The sequence below is a fragment of the Ceratotherium simum genome, chromosome 6, assembly GCF_057802395.1.
Source record: "Ceratotherium simum simum isolate JZ-2026a chromosome 6, ASM5780239v1, whole genome shotgun sequence".
NCBI classification, from domain to species: domain Eukaryota; kingdom Metazoa; phylum Chordata; class Mammalia; order Perissodactyla; family Rhinocerotidae; genus Ceratotherium; species Ceratotherium simum.
Genome location: NC_141905.1, coordinates 12,503,267 through 12,523,662, shown reverse-complemented (window position 1 = coordinate 12,523,662; position 20,396 = coordinate 12,503,267). Strand labels below are relative to the sequence as shown.

At 38.8% G+C, this 20,396-nt stretch overlaps 1 protein-coding gene across 5 annotated transcripts in view; it reads left to right on the top strand.

Annotated features, from left to right (window-relative positions):
* CHRM3 (cholinergic receptor muscarinic 3) overlaps nucleotides 1–20,396 on the top strand; it is a 473,044-nt gene that overhangs the window by 276,351 nt on the left and 176,297 nt on the right. The window lies entirely within an intron of this gene.

The window sequence follows — 20,396 nt, the reverse complement described above, 5'->3', positions numbered from 1 at the left end:
CCAAGACAAGAGAGCCTTCACCAGACTGAATTGGCTAGCACCTTGATCTTGGACTTCCCAGCCTCCAGAACCATGAGAAATAAATGTCTGTTATTTAAGCCATCCAGTCTATGGAATTTTGTTACAGCAGCCTGATCAGACTAAAGCAAGTGGCTATTTCGTATATCATTTGATCATTTCTTTTTTTTTTTTTTTTTTTTAAAGATTTTATTTATTTTATTTTTTCCCCCCAAAGCCCCAGCAGATAGCTGTATGTCATAGCTGCACATCCTTCCAGCTGCTACACGTGGGACTCGGCCTCAGGATGGACGGAGAAGTGGCGCCTCGATGCGCGCCCGGGATCCGAACCCGGGCCACCAGCATTGCAGCGCGCGCACTTAACCACCAAGCCACAGGGCCGGCCCCATTTGATCATTTCTAATTATTCATAGCAATCAACATTATTGTGATGTACATCTTTGTGCATAAAGTATTTTTCTATATTTCACATTATTCCCTTTGTGCAAATTCTCAGAAGTGGAATTATTTGATCAAAGGTAAGAATGGTTGATAAGTGTTTATAAATTTGCTGTACAAAATTACATAGCCAAAGGGAATATGGAAAAAGTATGTCTTCAACCTAACAGCACTGAACACATTACCAACTCTCTAAATATTAGTTAGAATATCAGAACTATGGTTGGAACCTGCCTTAGGAAAATAGGGAAGAAATTTAGGTTTATTTTCTTTTTTCTTACTCTTAGTTTTCTTCCCATTCAGCAAGATTGTATTTTCCTTCACTCTGAAAGAAAAAAGAATCTTGGATCCCTATGCCTTCAGAGTTTTAATTCATTCTTTCATGTAAGAAAGTTGGTATCTAGTAAACAGATGCTTATGAAAGAAATGCTAGATGATAGCTACAGGACTCTTTCCTCATCAACTTGTATACCTTTCTGTCAGGGTACCAGTATTCTCTTCCATTCTCCCCTACTTGAGACCTTGATGTGATGTAATGTAGGAGTCTTAGATTTGCAAAGGATCTTAGAGGCTGTCAACCCAACATCCCATCCAATATATATTATTCCCTCTATAACATCTTCAGCAAGTGTTCATTTAATCTCAGTGTGAGCACCTTCAGTGATGGGAAACTCGCTATCGCACAAGTCAGTCTAATTTACTGATATCCGTCTCTGACTGTTGGAAAATTGCCCCAAATAGCAAGCCCAAAACTCTGAAACCTCTTCCCGTGAACACTGGTACTACCCTCTGGAGGGGTCACAAAGAACAAATCTAATTCCACTTTGACTTGAAAACCTTCAGAAATTTGAAAAGAACTTCAAATAAGCCTTCTCCTGGATGAGTCTTATCAGTTCATCCCCTGTCCCTTGTGTGATCTGGCTTTGAGTCCCGTTAGCATCATGTCACCCTCAGAATGCTCTCCATTGTGGGCCTGTTCCTATTAAAGCAGATGTCATAAACCCATAGCCTACAGCCTAGTTTTTGATCCTTGAGTATTTGGGAAGATAAAAAGAAGGATCTGAGGAGTTTTATTTCTTTAGTTTGACATGTTCCTCCCTATTTTCTTACTCCTAGAAATGGCTGCTCATCTGAGTTACTTGCCGGCTTTTGGGAGCGTTTCTGTTTGTGACCTCTGTCTTAAAAAGCAGGTCCCTCAACTAAACTAGGTACTGTAGGTATAATCTGAACAACTTGGAGGAAAAGAGAGCTGTCATCTCCCTCATTTTAATTATATTCCACTAAGGGGTTAAAATCAATTTAATACCTTTATCAGATACTTAAACACTGGGCTTTTGTTTACTCTTCATTTGTCTTCTTAATAAAAACTAAAGTTCCTAAGACTGTTTTTTCACTGTTTGACATCCTGTTGAGTCATTTCTCTGCTATCTTAGTTGGTGCAGTTAGTTTTTTGAACCTCAGCATAGGACTTTATACTTATTACCACAGAGCATCTCTTCCTAGAGTCAGCCCACCAAGACAAAATTTTGAGAAGCTTTTGTGTACCAGTTCTGTCATCCTTCATAGGATTGTGTTGTCTGCAGAAAGCTTCCTATCTCTATCACGTCCTGATTAACTGGTGAGCCGGACCAAACTGAGGAGGTGCCCAGACGCAGGTGCTGCAAACTTTCCTCTTCTCCCCGGGGTTCAACATGCGCCTTTCTCGTCTTTGAGTCTTTCCTCCTTCACCAAGACTTCTCACCAAGGTGTGGGAGGTCTGACTCTAAAATGGCTGTCAGGTTCTCCTCTTCATTCTCATGGTTGAGAGCTGTCCCTTATCAAATTAGGCCCAGAGTTTTGCCAGTAATTGCCTGGTTTGGCTAGCTGGCTCTTACTCTGACTTTTAATCCATCTTGCTTAATATTGCTCAACCATTTTGCCAATATATCGGCATTCATCATGTCTGTTCTGTTCCTGATCTTTTAATAGACTCCAGGTAAAAATGCAGATTCTTCTCTGGGGGGTGCACGGCCTCAGTGATCCTGTTTATTTCTTACCCACGGAGTGTTCTAAGCAACCTGGACTCCTATAGCCTTAAATATGTTTGCTCATTCTCACTCCATTCCTTGTTCATACTACATTTTTCACCTGGAATATTCTTCATGCTCCTTATCAACTATCCAAGTCTTAGCTGTTCTTAAAAGGCCAGATTTAATCACCTTTCCTCTATGTAATTTATTTATTCAGGTCCACACTAATCAACCTTAAATCAATTCTCAATGTCTAGATAATGATGATTCCATTATCACTTCTTTAATAGTTCCAGTTGTTACGTTCCTCCTTTTTGGGCTGGAGGGTAAGTGCCTTGAGGAGGTGCCATGTCAATTAATGCTCTGGTCTAAACCATTTTTCGTGAAATAACATTAAACATATGGTTGATGCTTGGTACATATTGCTCTTGGGTTGATATATTTACTTTTTAAGGAATGTGATGCTTAAATTAATCACTGATTGTGGAATTTCAGACTGAGGATAATATTTGGGGACCATCAATTTATATCCAACTCTTCTAACAATATTTCTGAAGAGCCACCTACTTGCCCCATAAAAATGTCTGGCTCGGGTTCAATTCTGGCATTACTATCAGAGGAGGGCACTGTAGGTAGTTCTTGTTTTAAAGACTCTGTACACAAATTCTTCCCTTTGCTGAATAGTGGGTGTTACTTTGAGCTAACTTTCACAAATGATCATTCACAACATACTACATGTGTTTTCACTTTAAGAAAAGTAAGCGTTGTCTTTTTCTCTCTGTTCCTTTTTTGTTTTCACTTTAATTTCATAAGAGGAATGCAAAAAAAAAGAAAACTTTAGTATTATAAGACTTTGTAGAAATGTCCTGTCTTGTATATTAAATCAATGTCTAACATTTATAAAAATAAAATTCACCTCATTTGCTACATAATAACATCTTAAGACTTGAATTCAATCCATTGAGTTATATATTTCTATGGAGACCTGAAATCTCCATTCAAAGAAGTGGCATGCAATGGGTAACTTCTTTGTCCTGATTTATAGTATTTTTATTTCAGCACCACTTATAGTCTTCAATAGATATCATATGTGCATTGACAAGATTTTAAAGTGCTTCTGAAATTCCACAGGCTGAGTGTAATCCCATCCTCCTATATCAAGTGTTGTTATAATTAATTCAAAGTTGTATCACCACCCCAGAAATATATTGATTAGGCTTCCAATTAGGCATGGCATTGGTCTTGATGTTATATAAAGAGAGCAATATGGATAAGCCATATTTTTACTCTCCTGGGAAGCTCTTTTTTGCTTGATTCTCTTGCAAGTTTACATCAGTGTCTGGTTCTGAGGGTGACAGAGGACGTTTCTAAATTGTCTGGAGATTGCATATTGCCACACATGGAAATCCTCTCAGCTAGATGATTTAGCTTTCACTACTGCCATGCCTGTGGACAAAAAGCAAAATGTGACTCAATTCCGGGTTCCAGTCACATTTGGGAGGGGTTATGTTAAGGAAAACATGAAAAGATTACTATTTATTCATATTATTTTATTTTTATTATTTTGGGTAGAAGTGTGAGAAGTGACTACAGTATAAATCAAGAAATTTATAAAAGCAACCAGCTGATGACTGTTACCTGGTAATCTTTCATTTTCTCTTCTTTTTACCCCCAAATATATGTCCTCTTATTCCAGTTAAATCAAGCAAAGCCTTCTTGCTTTTGTAAGATGATGACATAATAAGCATTAAATTCAAACTATCCAATTTTGATATACCTGTCCTCAAAACATTAGATTGGAAATGGTTTAATCAAATAATAACACAAATTGATAGAAACAGATATCACTCTAATAAGTGATAATGTCATCTTATAAGAATTAATGAATCCACTTGAAATTTGTGTTTAATTCACTCCTATTCAGAATTTATTTGTTTATTAATTAATTTAGGAACAACTCATTTTTCTCCAAATTGACATTTCAGCTAGAATAACTTCGGAGGAGTAGCTCCTCAGGCTGGTAATAAGCATTTATCCTTAAGCCTTTTTATGAAGATCACAGAGGCTTAATCCAGCTTTGTTCATTTTAAAGAAGAAAAGTTGTTGAGGAAAGTTTTCGAATTGCCCTTTCACAGCTTTTTGGAAATATTCTGTATCAGCTGTGATTTCTGCACAAATAACTTTGAAGATAATTCATGCAAGAAGAGCAGAAATAGCTGCACATATGAATCAAAAGCATGCACAAATGTTAAAGTGGTTCTGCATCATGTGCCAGCTGAGAGGTGTGGGCTGAAACCAATAATGAGGAGCTGGCCAGGGAAATTATAGATGAATAGGGGATTCTTTTTTCCATGTAAATGATGAATTAGTCAAAGAAGAACTTTTGGCAGAATTATGACTTGAATTTTTGTATTAATTACAAAAGGGGAAAATTTGGTGAATCAGATCCAGGAAGAAGATATAACTTGCAAGAATGTTGAGAAGAGAATAAACAATTAAAAGTGTATTTTAGCTTCTTATCACAGAAGCAGGAACATGGTTCCCTACAGCCTTTTCCCAAGTAGCTTGGCCTCTCTTGTACAATTCAAGTAACAAAATAAATGTGAGGTACCTTCTCTGTGCAGGGGACTCTGATCAACAACTTGAGCAGGACCGGAAGGAGGAAGAGATAGTCCTTGCCCCAAAAGACTTGGTTTATTTATTAGAGGATGGTAAGATATGTATACAAGTAGCAACAATGCAAGGGAGAATTTGTTAATATTTATAATAAAGATACAAATAAAGAGCTAGAGAGAGCTTAGAGGAAACAAATTTATTCCAGCTAGGGATTTTGCAGAAGAACTTACGTGGAAGTCATCTTCTTGCTAATCATAAATGATAATGAGAAGTTCTCTGGACATATAAGAAAAAAAAACGCACTCCTAATGAATTTGGAAAGGAAGAAAGTCTAGAACATGGTTGGGAAAAAGCAAGTAGCCCTCTTTGAGTTCAGTTCAAGGTATGCTAGGACTCCTGTAACGAAATACCACAGACTGAGGGGCTTAAACAACAGAAATGTATGGTCTCAGAGTTCTGGAGGCTAGAAGTCGAAAATCAGAGTGTTGGCAGTGTTGGTTCCTTCTGAGGGCTGGCAGAAAGAATCTGTTCTTTGCCTTTCTCCTAGCTTCTAAAGGCTGCCAACAATCTTTGGTGTTCCTTGGCTTGTAGATACATCACTACAACCTCTGCCTTCGTCTACATGTGGCGTTCTTCCTATGTCTCAGTGTCCAAATTTCCCCTTTTTATAAGGACACTGGTCATATTGGATTAGGGCCCACACTAATGACCTCATTTTCACTTGACGACCTCTGTTAAGACCCTATGTCCAAATAAGGTTAGATTCTTAGGTGTTGGGTGTTAGGACTTTGACATATCTTTTGGGAGGGACACAAATCAACCCATAACAGTATGTAAAGGAGAGAAAATGAAAATTAAGCTGGAAAAGAGATTCACTATGTGCATAAAGTGGCCTTGATGTTCAAAATAAAGAACATAGACGTTATTCTAAGCAATGGAACTCTATGGCCAATATGTGCAAGAGGATTAAATTGCCTTGGGATACTATGTAAGCTTTTATACACAATTAGGTTGCAAAGTTGTGAAATAAATGATAAAGGTAGAAAATATTGAAGATAAAAGAGAAATTAGAATGAAATATTTTAAGTCTGAGATGAGTTGGGATGTCAAGGAAGATGGTTAATTTATTAAGATATGGAAGGGAAATTTATTGAGATTCAACTTCAAGAGATAGAAAAGATGCAGAACACAGCAAGGACATCCCGTGACCCAATGTGCAGGCCATTTTCCCACTCCATACCATGCAAGTATTGGAAACCCTGTTGTCAAGCACTGTCTCCTGGGTTGGACTGGCTGTCTCTTTGAGGATTTAGAAAGGGTAGCATTTGCTAGCCATGATGCAGAATTTGGAGAGATTTCCACTAACTTCTTGAAACTTAACATCTAAAAAAAAGTTTTACTCTGTCTCTACCCCACACATCTCCCCACATGTGTGTGTGCACACATACATGTGCACACACGCACGAAGGCATGTGTAAGCATATACACATGTATATACCTGATGTAGGGAAATGCTAAGGGGGTACGTCTGGAAACTAGATTTATTATCATAAGTAATTCCCAGGAAAATGTGAAGAAACAGACTGATATTTTTCAACTTATATGAGAAAAGTGAATGCTGTGTGTGGTAGTGGAAAGAGCAAAGACTTTGGAGTCTGGCAGACAGCCTTGTGCATAAGCTCCACAAACTATTTTCTGGGTGACTGTGGACAAATGAACTAACCTTACCAACTTTAGTTATAATGTGCTATGTAAGGTGGGGATAAATATGTCATTTAGTTATTTGGAGGATTAGATGCAATAAGCTATATAAAGAACCCAATAAGTATTACATATCTCTTTTGTTATTATGAATTCTAATTTTCATAACCAAAAGGATTCCAGACGTATCTCCCCTTAGATTTAAACATGTGCTTATGGGCCGGCCTGGTGGCTTAGCGGTTAAGCGCTCGCGCTCTGCTGCTGGCGGCCCGGGTTCGGATCCCTGGCGCGCACCGACGCACCGCTTCTCCGGCCATGCTGAGGCCACGTCCCACATACAGCAACTAGAAGGATGTACAACTATGACATACAACTATCTACTGGGGCTTTGGGGGAAAAATAAATAAATAAATAAAATTATAAACATGTGCTTATGCACAGACTATTTGCTATCTTATTCATAAGTTGAAAAGAAATTAGCTGGATAATAAAAAGTAAATCTGAATCTCTAGATGGAAAACCTATGGCTGTTGTGGGACTGGGATGATTCTCAGCCACGCTAGGAACTATTGTTTGTGTAAAGTTTGCTTCAGTTTGTTTAGTTTTGCAAACCTAGATGTTCTGAATAATGAGATACTTGTTTTGGAAGTAAAGTCTACATTTTCAAATATACCAATGCTTATTGGAAGAAAACTTAAGAAACAACTCTAAAGTTTTCATGCAGGTGTATGATAGTGGGCCTGCAAAGACATATAATAGCACAGAAGCATTGGTTTTGAAATACGATATAAATAAAACATCCTCCTTTTTTCATTGCTTTTGTATTTTTTTTGTACTCAATAATTCCAATAGGCGTTTTCTGGGCAACAGGGTTTGTCAGCAATTATTCTGTTGAGAATGTGGAAGAGAAAACAATAATTAAATACCTTCACTTATCCTACTTTATCCCTGACTCTGTAGCTAAACTTAAGCTTAGATTAAAAATAAACATACCTTGGGATAACTTCATAGAGAAAAGTATTGGGTATCCTTGGCCTTGAAGTGGTCTTTTATATGGTTATAGACGTTGAGCGTTTGTATGTTTACTGTTTTAGCTATTTCCTTCTATCTGTCTCTAACGTGGTAAATAAATATTCTAGAATATTTCATTAAGTGAAATACCCACTCATCTCTATAAAGGTGGACTGTGGCAGTACCTGAATGTAGTAATTCTGGAACATGGAGGGGTGTGGCCTGCAGGATGCTCGAGTCAATGTGGTAACACCTTATGTTATGGATTAAAAAAATAAGCAGAAAACAAAACAAAAAAAACCAATGCTAGCAAAAAACACACACTTTTTTAGAAAACAGGAAAAAATATTATCATTTCACTCAGCTATTAACATGTTTATCCTTTCTCCTGTTTATAATCAGAGTATGTGTAAAAGTTTATATACGTCATATTTTGCCAACCTTAATTAAATTTCTGATCATGATGTGAATTTTTATATTGCTTCATTTGATTCATAATTACCATTTTATTAGGTATATAATATTTCAGAAAATAATCTTTCATCTAATTAAATGTTTCTCTGTTGTTGGGCATTTATAATAATATCAGTGTTTCAGTATTTTCAAAATGGTGAATAATGATGTAGTGAGTTCCCTCTTTATATAGCTAAGAACTCACGTTATATATATTCCCTTTGAATGTAATTCGTGAGGTTGGATTATTCAGGTTACCGCTTCTCAGAACCAAGAAAGAAAGTATATTTCTAATTACACAAATGTCTTGGCCGCGTTATTATGTATGTGTGTGGATTTCTGAAGGAAAAACCCTGAAAATGTAAGCATTAAAAATTCCATGAAGAAATGCCAAAATTAATTTTCTGAGAAATTAGGATGTCCAAATGGATATTAGTTTGTGGGCTCAACGAAAAATAGGCAAAACTAAGCTTTTCTTCCTTCCTGGAAATGGGTGTTTATGAGAGAGTCAGATGTATATTTGAATTCCTTTTATGAAGTATGCATTTATGAAATAAGAATGAATAAATATGAATTTGTGCAATAAGAGAAGATAGCTATTCCTCGGAGGCACAAGGGCTTGAATGGTTTATTAGTGAAGGAACTTGTGGGTCTACCAGCTTGTCCTCCACCTTGGGAATAGAAGTGGTCTCTGGAGGAGCCAAGTTACACTTGAGGTTATTTATCTCTATTTTTTAATTGGCTATTAAATGGTTTCATTCACAATGGGTTGTTCCTGGGATCCACAACAAGCTCAACAACGTTAACCAGCCTTCAAGTCCACGTTGGCAAAAAGAAATTGCCGCTAAAAACAAGAAAAAGATTACCCAAAACATACTCTTTTCTATCTAGGCCTGCCTAGTTCTTTGCATGTCTTTAAAAATATAATGCTTCCTCTTGCTTCCTATTCTTCTGCAGCTAAATTCAGAATTTATCAATGATTTTAACACTCAAATCAAGTGCAGTCACATTGACCTTCTTGCAGCTTCTTGAACATGTGAAGCTTGTTCCCACCCCAGGCCTTTATCCTCTGTTCCCACCCAAGGTGGGTGGGTCTGGAATGCTTTCTCAGACTGCTTCCTGGTGAGCAAGGGTCTGCTCAAATGTCTCCACCTTAAGACGGCTTTCACTAAAATAGTCCTACTCTTGACAGTTGCTCCTTATACCTACATACCGTGCTTATTTTTTCAGTAAAGCAGCTAATGTTGTCTTATAAATTTAGTTGCAGTTTTGTGTTCCCCACTAGAATAAAGTTCCTTTTAATCAGTGGCTTTTTCTATTTTATCCATTTGTCCCAAGCTAGAATGGTCCTCGCTATGTGGTAGGGACTCTGTATTTGTTGAAATAATGAATGAATGAATGATTGAATGAGGGGATGAGTACATGAAATCCTTCTTATAGACATGGAGCTGCTGAGAGGAGTTTACAGATCCTTTAGCCTGTTGTCGATGGCTGCTTTTGGAAATACTGTTGTCAGGGACAGGCTTTTAAGAGTTCTCTAATCTATGAGGCAATTTCTTATTTGTTGTGAAGTTCTAGTTAAGCAGCTAAATTCCAAATCGGTTTAAAGAGATAACCATTGGTATATCTAAATTCATTTCTGACAAATATTGCTTGATAGCAAAGCTACCTGGTTATACTTTATCTTTAAAGCCTAATTGTTTAAAAAAAGTCAGTATTATAGGGGCCAGCCCAGTGGTATAGTGGTTAAGTTCAATGTGCTCCGCTTCAGTGGCACAGGGTTCATGGGTTTGGATCTCGGGCGCGGACCTATACCACTCATCAAGCCATGCTGTGGTGGTGACCCACCTACAAAATAGAGGAAGATGGGCACAGATGTTACCTCAGGGCCACTCTTCCTCAAGCGAAAAGAAGAAGATTGGCAACAGGTGTTGGCTCAGGGCCACTCTTCGTCACCAAAATAAAAAGTCAATATCATAAATCAAAACAATATCCATACTGTAAAAGTCAAAAATGATATTAATTGTCATTTGGCATGAAATGTCATTGTATCATGAGATACTACTAAAGAAACTCTGCGGTCCCCCTGTACCCTGACCAGATAAGAAAGGAACTGATCATGATGATTATAATGGCAACTTCTTTTTGCCAACATGCACCTTGAAGGCTGTTAATGTAGTTGAACTTATCCTAGTATCCCAGGAACAAAACATTGTGAGGTAGACAATTTAATACCCCAATTAAAAACTAAAAGATAAATAAAAATCTTTCTATCTATATCTATATATCCTCTATATCTATGTTTTAAAGATTTTTATTTATTCATTTTTTTCCCCCCAAAGCCCCAGTAGATAGTTGTATGCCATAGGTTCACATCCTTCTAGTTGCTGTACGTGGGACTCGGCCTCGCGTTGGACGGAGAAGTGGTGCCTCGGGGCGCGCCCGGGATCCGAACCCGGGCCGCCAGCATCAGAGCGAGCGCACTTAACCGCTAAGCCACGGAGCCGGCCCCTATATCTATGTTTATGTCATTGAGGTTCAACCATTGCAAAATTGTCCGATCTAAGTTGGACAGACATTTTATAAAGTCTTAATAATTTTATATCAGTGGGTAGGCAGATAATGCAAGAAAATACATCATGACAATCTAAGTAATGACATAGCATTGTAAATGATTAAGGTTGTTAAAACTGAAGAGATAGATGTGCTGAGGGTCTGTGTATGTGACATATGGGAGAGAGATGTGAAGAGGGGGCCTGAGGTTCACTTCAGACACAAGCTTCAATTAAACACGTAAATTAAAATAATTTACTGAGTATTATTTAGTCATTTAACCAGCTAGAGTGCAGAGAATTTGACAACTATAGTTGAATACCAAGTTTGGGTTAAGTAATATAATAAATTTTTCTTATGTCTCATTCTTGAGAAATCACTTCTTTCAAAGCATAGGGAAAATAAATATAGCCTTTAAGTGCTGTCTCTGAGCACTCCTTAACCATGGACCCCACACCTTTCACTGCTCCCCAAACAACCAGTTGCGTTCCTAGCCAGCTTCATTCATGCTGTATTCTCTGCTTTGAAAACTCATCCTCTTCTTTTCCAGTTTTGTTCAGCTTCATTTTAGGGAATTGAAGGGATGCTGTCCTGAGTTTTCAAAATTATTTGACCACTTATGCTCACCCTGCAAGACCTACCAAAAATGCCACCCTCTCTGCGACGCCTCCCTCAATCCCCAGGTAGGATAAGTGAGCCCCTCTGTGGGGCCCCGTGATTGTGCAGACACAACCACTGTGACACAGGTGACATTATTTAGGTTTAGTTCATGACTTGCCCATCTGTCTCTCCCTCCATACCTTGAGGATTGGGGGTCATGATGGATTGAGTCTGTAATCCTGATGCAAAGTTCGAGTTTTTCTGCTCCTTTGAGATTTGGTAATCTTTATTCACCCCCATCCAATTTTGCATCCTCTTAGAGTTCAGAGTTCTCCGTACAAGTCCTGGAAATTACTCAAGAGTTTATTTCTGTTCAATCCCCAGTGTCTTCACTCCTACCTCCATGTGATCTAGTGCCCTGACCTACCACTCAGACCTTTTGCAATTGTGCAGAAAAACATTGCCTTTCTCTGGAATTTGATGAGCGTAATTAATGATTTATTAAAGACTTGAGGGGTTTTGAGGAGAGGATCACAAAACACAATAAGCCTCCTTCCACCAAATCCTCAGTCCCCTGCCACTCTCCCTGTCTCTCTCAGTCTCCTTTTCTCTTCTTTAAAAGATCCCTCCCTAGCTCACTCAGGGCAGCTTCTCCCAGGGTTAGGCTCTCATGATCTCAGCTTTTATCCCTAGCAAGGTTGTTCAGAAATGTTCCCAGCGAAGAAAGCACTCCCTTTAAGAGAAACTCTCAGACTGTCAAAAAAAACCAATAATTCCTTTTATCTCAATTACACATCTTATTCATTTTTGTCATGAGCATAGGATCGAGATTTTTGTAGCTGTTAAAAAAAAAAAAAAGAACTTTTATTGACTGTTACTGTCTCAGTTAACTTGGTCCCTGATCAATTTCAGGTAACTTTAGAAGTCTTCTATTTTAGCTATCCTTGGTTGTGATTTGAACGACTTAATTGATTTGTGAGCTATTTTAATTTTCCTTTTGTCCTTTACAGAATTCTCTTCATATCAGAAGAGAAAATAAAGATTGTGTGAAAGTCATCTCTTACTTAGGAAGTCTTTCTGTAAAATAAGTGAAATATATTATTTTTTAAAAACTGAAAATATCAAAATTCACCTTTGAGTTTATCAATGGAATCTTATACTAATAGAACACTGTAGTTGGAATGAATGAAAACCCAAAAGTCTTTGTCACTGGGGGAAGGGGGATTGTTTGACTACTGAAAATACTCAATGTTTTAATGAACTCTCCTTGCCAGCATTTAGGAGAATATGAGCATGATGGCACATTGCCTGTAACACCATAAGTGCAATCTCAAAAATGATTTCCCTTAAGAACCTGAAAGTAGTGATAGATCTATTTTGTAATAACTGAAAAAGAACCCCAAAGCACCAATAAATTAGAATTCATCTGTTAATGATAAGGCAGAATGTTTCATCATGGATAAATATCCACATTTTGTGTGGTAGAGATGGTCTGTTATCCCCAAGGATACCGTGACCTTATCTGAGCTATTACATCACTCCCCTAAAGTGGAATTTGACCATAAAGTAAAAGGACACGTTTTTGGCTTTTTAATTTACCCGGGATTTAAACATAGGTATGATACAACGACTAGCCAATCAGAGATTTGTTTGATATTCCAAAGCCCCTTTAAATCCTTGTCACAGGGCCAGTTCCCAGTGCCTAAAAAGGAAGTCCACAGAGGCAACACAAACACTGCCCGCTGAGCCTGGGCACAGTCTGCTACTGCAGAGATTGTGTAAACGTTCTTCATGGGCATTTCTGCCTGGTAGCAGACAAGAACATAAAATACATTGAAGTGTGCCATCTCCATTTTGGGAGGCAGCTTAGCAAAATGAACTGAACTCTGAACTGGAAGTTGGAGATCTGAATTACAATCCCAGCTATGCAGTTTATTGTCTGCATAACTCTAGCTGAATCGTTTCTGAGTTCTGGGTGCAATTGCTTCATCTGGAAATATGGGCATACTACTTGCCTGATGATTACCCTGCAGATTTTTTAGGGATGGTCGCTATCTTGTTTTTCCTTCACAACTGCAATTGTGCCTGGCCCAGTGCTCAATAAATGCTTTTTGAGGAATTTAGTTGTGTTTGTTGTAGGGATCAAATAAAATGATAAACAGAACAAGCTCCAAATAAAATATGGAATTAATTATAATTATATTATCCGTGATGCATTATTGAAGATACATGGCTTATTCCACAATTTGCACAAACACCAACATCACATAAGAAGCCTTCTTCTTTAATTGATTTACTCATCCTGTGACTCCAATCACTGTTCCCTGTGGACAGATAATCTGTGTCAACTAAAGCTAGGGTGACCATGTGTTCCGGTTTGCTGGGGCCTACCACAGTGTACCTGTGTTGTCCTGGCATAATTATTAATATCACCCTTTTCACTGGCAAACATGCCCCGGTTTGGATGATAAATTATACGGTCACCCTATTTAAGCATAAATAATGATGTTCTATTATATTTTATATGGAGGCGAGACTGAGCATAAAACTAGAGAAATTAGCTCTTTGTAATTTTAAACTTTCTGTCTTGTCTAAAAAAGATTTTTAGGCAACAGATTCCTCTTATATCATTTGTGTAACTCATCTGTGTACGCCTCACCAGCACTGCTCACTAAATCAGGTTATGTTTGTCAAGGCCTAATTTCCTAGAACTGCTTTCTGCTTGCCTGAAGGAAATCTAGTCTTCTACCAGTTTCCCCACCTGAAGAACTTGTGGAAATTCCCAGGATCTGCATTCATTCATTCAGTAAATATTCACAGGACTAGGACAGCTAGCATGACATAAACTGCTGGCTCTGCAGTTGTGAGCAAGAATGGACAGTCTTGGCCTTCATGGAGGTCACCAGCTAAAAAGAGAAACAGATATTACTAATCACGTAAACATAAAACCGTACCTCTGATGATGCTTCAGAAGAGAGGTGGAGGCAGAAGATACCTGAAAGCTGATAATAGGGGGATTTGAGCAGGTCAAGAATGTTCAGGAAAAATTTCTTTGTGAAAGCTCCAATTGAGTTGATAACAGACAGATAAGTCACTTACCTGGGTGAGGAGGGAAGAGTAGTGGCGGAAGATAGCTTGTGGCAAGACCGTGTGGTGGGAGGAAGTATGGGCACAAGACTGGGAGGGTACAAAAAGGCCAGAATTTGCACGAACACAGCACAGTAGGCAGGGAAAGCCTTGTGGGAAATGAAGCTGTGGAGATATCAGAAGAGGTAGGGAAGAACTGAAGTGTTTCAAACCAGGGGTGTGTGATCAGATTTGTGCTTGAATATATCAGCTCAGCTAAGTTGTGAAGAATAGATTGAGAGGCAAGGGAGCCAGAGCAGGCAAGGAGACAAGGTAGGAGGCTTTCATGGTAGTCCTGGCTGGAGATGAAGGACAGATTGCAAAAGGAGGGAAGGATGCTAGTTTGATATTCAGGAGGTAAAATCTATGGGTCGAGTGATGGGTAATATATAGGAGGTGAAGGTGAAGAAAGCAGCAAGGATGACTTCCAGTTTCTAGCTTGGGCAATTTCATTGTTCACAAATACATCTTGACTCTTTTATCTTCCACCTTGGCTATCTATCTGACACAAGCCTGTCTTCACTCTGCTGCAGGGCATGGGATGCGGTCCCTGAGAGTGGGCAAAGACACTTATCATAATTCCCTAGAAGGATAACTGAGACATTTTTCTTTCCTTTAGAAGACTGTACTGAAGGTCAGGAAAAATAGAAGAGAACTATAACACAGAGAATAACTTGAAACTACCCAGATGTAACTACTTTTGGAGTCCACAGCCCAGACTCATCCTCATGGGATCCATAACAAGGTGCATCCCTGCTTACCTAGACAATACCACCAGGTTGCAAGGGTCAACTTAGATTCAACAATGGGAGTAACCTCACCCATGTAGATGCTTCTTGGAGTTAAGACCCTATCATCCAAGATTCTGCGAGAAGACTGTGTCTTTCTTCCTACATTATAAAGTTCTCAGCCCTCATATACTTTTCCAGGATTACCTTCTTCCCATAATTGACTATGCAAATGACCCTTCTATCAGGAAAAAACTGACCTCCCAGCGAAAGGGGTGTCCTCTTGTCTTATGATCTCAATAGGTCAATGGAATGAGAGCACGATATCAGAAGATTCTGGAATATTCAGACTTCAGTTACCCACTGTGGTTAAGCCTTAGGAGTTGTGTGTGTAATGAGCAGATTTCATAAGCTTTCCTTGGCTACACTGTGGAAGATGGACTACAGAAAGACAAGACTAGGTATATGGAGATAAGAAAAGACTTTTGCAGCAATCCTAATGAGAAGATGAGGACTTGAACCAGTGGAAGTGGTGACAGTGGAAGGAAAGGAAGTGACACTGGAAGCAAAGAGACACAGCAAAAACCAAAATCATTAAGACTTAATGAAGGTAGTACATAATAATGAAGAGTCAAGGCTTTGGTGATAACAAGTCTAGTTTCTAGAATTTGTTCACTATTTACTAGGAAAGTGACCTGAGAAAATTGCTTAATTTCTCTAGGCCTCAATCGCTTCATCTATAAAGTGAGGAGGATAACACCTACTTTACTAGATTGTTGTGAAGATCAAGAGATAATGTTACAGAGCACTTTGTCCAATGCTTATCACAGAGTAAGTGTTAGGTTGAGCTAGAAACTTGATGGGCTGAATTTGGTGAGTTTGGGGTTTGAAGTGCTGGTTTCTCAGACCGTCTGAAGAACAACTGCACAATGGTAAACACAACAAATGAAAGAGATGTGGAAGAGATGGCTTTGTGAGTGACCAGGATTTTGCCAATAGTTAAAGCCATTGACTATTGAGTAAGACTCAAATGAGTCAAGTATTGAATAAATGTGGGGGGAAAGGCTGCGAAAAGAACACTGAAGAAGAACTTGTTGAAAGTGGGCAAATGAATGGTCCCTGAAAAGGATCCTGAGAAGAATGGTCAGAGAGGTAAGAGGAAATTCAGGAAATGGTGATATCATAGAAGCCAAGACAAGAGAGAATTATAAGGAGGGAGTGGCCAATAGTATCAAATACCGCAGATTACGTTAGTAAAAACTGAAAAGTATTCATTAGATTTATCAACTAGGAGGTTACTGATTACCTTGGAAATATCAACTTCAATGAAAAACTGGTAAGAATTGAAGGCATATTTAAATTGGTTAGGAGTGAATGATTGACTGAGTACACACTAAATTTTTAAGTAGTTAGAACATAAAAGGAAAGAGAGAGAGCAATGTAACTAGAAGAGGATGCTAGATGCAACGGTTTTTGTCATTGTTTTTGTTTGTTTTGTTTTGAGCAGGCTTGTGTATAATGGTGGCCAGCCCTGGTGGTCTAGTGCTTAAGATTCGGTGCCCTCATCACCACAGCCCAGGTTCGTTTCCCTGTCGGAGAGTCACACCACCCATCTGTCGGTTGTCACACTGTGCCAGCTATGTGTTGCTGTGATGCCGAAAGCTATGCTACCGGTTTTTCAAATACCAGCAAGGCCACCCATGGTGGACAGATTTAAGCAGAGTTTCTAGACTAGACAGACTAGGAAGAAGGCCCTGGCCACCCACTTCCGAAAAAATTGGCCATGAAAACCCTGTGAATAGCAGTGGAGCATTGTCTGATATAGTGCCAGAAGGTGATAAGATGGCACAAAAAGACCAGGCAGGGTTCTGCTCTGCTGTACAGAGGGTCTCTAGGTCAGAATTGACTCAACAGCACTAACAACAACGATGTGCAGTGGTGTCCTGATAAACCAGCTCTGGGGAATAGAGCAGGGACACAAAAGCCCTGATTTGTAGCTTTTGCCCATTGCCATGGTGTGAATACTCCCGCTGTGGCTAAAGTCAAGCTATCAGTGTAACATTACTGCATGCAAATATGAGAAGAGATACCTAGAATCAGCCACCAGCTCCAGCGCACCACTGCATAGAAACCAGTGGAATGAGAGAGCTTGAAGTTTTGTGTAAGAAATGAAATATCTAATAGAACAGATGAAGAGAGAGAGGTAGAATCAAGAATAAAGATGGAAAGACCAGCACTGGACAAGAGTAAATGTATCTCTTCTAATGAATTGGGAGGCAAAGACTTGGGTTGGATGAAATTCATAGAAAGGAGAGGAAGTTGAACAAGTTCTCACTTCTTGGGCTATTTTATCTGTAAATTAGGAAATGAGGACTTTGCTGAGAATGAGGAAGTGCTGGTTGGAATATAATATTGGACTTGAAGGCAAGTCAAAGCGTGAAGGAAAAGTAGATGTGGTAGGATAGTTGGACAGTGTTGAGGTCCTGGTGATATTGCAGACCAGGGCTTTGTACCAGCACCATTCTGCAGGGTCACATGGATTTTTCCAGAACTTAGTAGCACAAGTTTAGGAGCACAGAAATAAAATGATTATATTCTTCTTGGATTGAAATTTTGCAGGAGAATGTGGAGGGAGGGCAAGAATTCACGGGAGGGGTGGGTATTGACGAGAGAACGTTTGAATTGATAGGCTATGATGTCTTGGATAAAGAGAGAGAAGAAAGCAGAACCAGTGACTGAAAGAAAATGCTGCTTTTAAGAGAGTCAAAGTCTTAATAAGGTTGTAGAACACATATAGTGGAAATATGAAGTTGAGAGAGCTGAAAGATGGGAGCTGCTGGGTAGAGCATATCACAGAGTGAACAAGTACAGAGGTAACAGAGTTTTGGGTTGCCATGAATGTGACTGGCTGAAGCAGAGTTGAGGTGAAGGTCATTACAATGAGTAAGACAGGGTGTTGTTTGGTCATTCAAAAGGACAATGAAGTCACCCAGGATCTTGGATTGGATAATAAGACTTTGAACCATCTGCCAAAGTCTTTGTTAGATGTAGGGGGCTCACTGGGATTTCAGCCATTTGCAAGGAGAAATGGGATATAGTTGAACAGTGTGAGCCTCAAAAGTGAGCATGTTTTACAGGAGAGTGGAGAAATAATATTTTTAAAGGTGGTAATGAAGAAAGCTAGCCAGTGGGTCCTGAGATAGTAGGGATTTTTTTTTTTTTTTAATTGAAGAGCTTGCACTTTAGAAAACATTGAGACACAGGAAAGAGCCCAGATGCAGCTAAGGTGGAAAGTGGGGGAAGGCAGCTCTCTCTGAATATGACAATGCACAAGAAGAGAATGCACAAGATTTCGGTTCGTTGGTGTGTTTGTTTGGCTTGGTTTAGGTTTGTTAGTTTGCTTTGATTGTAACCATCCACACAAGGGTATTTGAAGAATATGTGTTCCAGAAGATAGTTATGGGGTGACACTTTAAGGAACAATAGTTGAAATGTCTTCAGTTCCAGAAAGATATTAGGAGTTCTTAATCACCTTCATTTTTTTGCATGAAAAAACTTGCCATGAGTACTTCTTCCAAAAAAGAAAAAAATCAAATGTAAGATCTGAGATGAATTGTGAGGTTCTCAAAAAGTATTCTTTAATTCATTTCTCAACTGCAAATGAGTAGGACCCCGAATAAGGCTTATACATGTGCTGGACCTGTATGCTTGCTGAGGAAATAGCCACTGGCCTTGAATGCAAGCAATTGTATTGACTTTGTTATGCTGGCACCAAGAAAGCATAGAACAGATCCTGTTGCATAACAAAAGATTGCTGGGCATTGCAGTATCACAGAGGGGAGTTGGGATCATTTCTTTGGCAGAAATTGAAATATTTTTCTTAACAGACAATTCCACCACCATTGGAAAATCCTAATACAGAATTTAAGAAGGGACATACACACATATTTATCATTGTTATGTTAGTAAGCAGTAACTAAATGTGGTTATTGATTATTATCATTCGGTTAGAGATTAGAGTTACATTTCTTCAGATCTGAGCAGTGACCTGTGTGGTAAAGTCCTTGTATGGCAAAAAGTTGGGGTTTGGGGTGCTTCTATCATTTGCTTTCTCAAGATGTAGTTTATTCTTTTATGCTTCCTGTCATTTCTGGCTTAAACATTGTCCAGGAAATTCACCCACACTAAACAAAGAACCAGCTCCCTTACTTTTGAGTTTTGTCCTTCCTCCTCTAAAATTGACATCCCTTGAGGCCTCGTCCTGAAATGACTTGTCCTGCTCTAGCTAAGTGGTAGTATCTGTGTTGGACTCCAACAGTTTATCAAGCGACCTCGTTTTATGCCATGTCACTGTATAGTGACACAGATACAACAGGATAGGGACGGTGATTTTTCTACACTTATTTCTACTTCATTTGAAACATGGCTTTGTGTATAAGCAAGTAAATGATATAGGTGTAAGGAAAAGAGTGGCAACCACCATATTATTTTGCCAAAATCCTCATGTTACAGGATCAAAAACTGCCGAGAAGATAACAGTGCGTGTTATAATGTTCCTTGCAAGTAATAGCAAAGCTTTAATCAACTGATACACGTATCCACTCAGGATTGAAATGCAGCTTACAAGGGTGAACATGACAAGCGGTTCATTGAACACTGCACAGAAGGTAAATGAAGTGTATATTTTCCAATCACAATTGGAATTTTAAGTGAGTGGAATGGAATAAACTCAGTTTGGAATTTGAAATAAATTCAGCTTGGAATGTGTCTTAGAGACCAAGGTTTACACAAGAGCTATACAAACCTCTCAGCATGAAACATGACACAAGGTGAAATTTTCCTGGCATCTTAGAGCCAGATATGGATTTCTGAAGGACCAGGGCACAGATATTTGGCCAAGAGGTATTTGTTTTCTACTTGGGGAAGGAAACCTAGATGCTTATTTAATACCCTGGGGCAGGAGTAATATTTCATCTAGTAGATGGACTTGTGTACACTTTCTCAAAAGGTATTATTTTTAGTTTGGTGTTACCAATAAAATATTTTCATCAAATTTCCATGTTTCTTTCTCCTGATGTCTGCTTCAGTCATTCCACGTAATTTCATATATCACACATAGTAAAACTGGTTAGAAAAAAGGAGA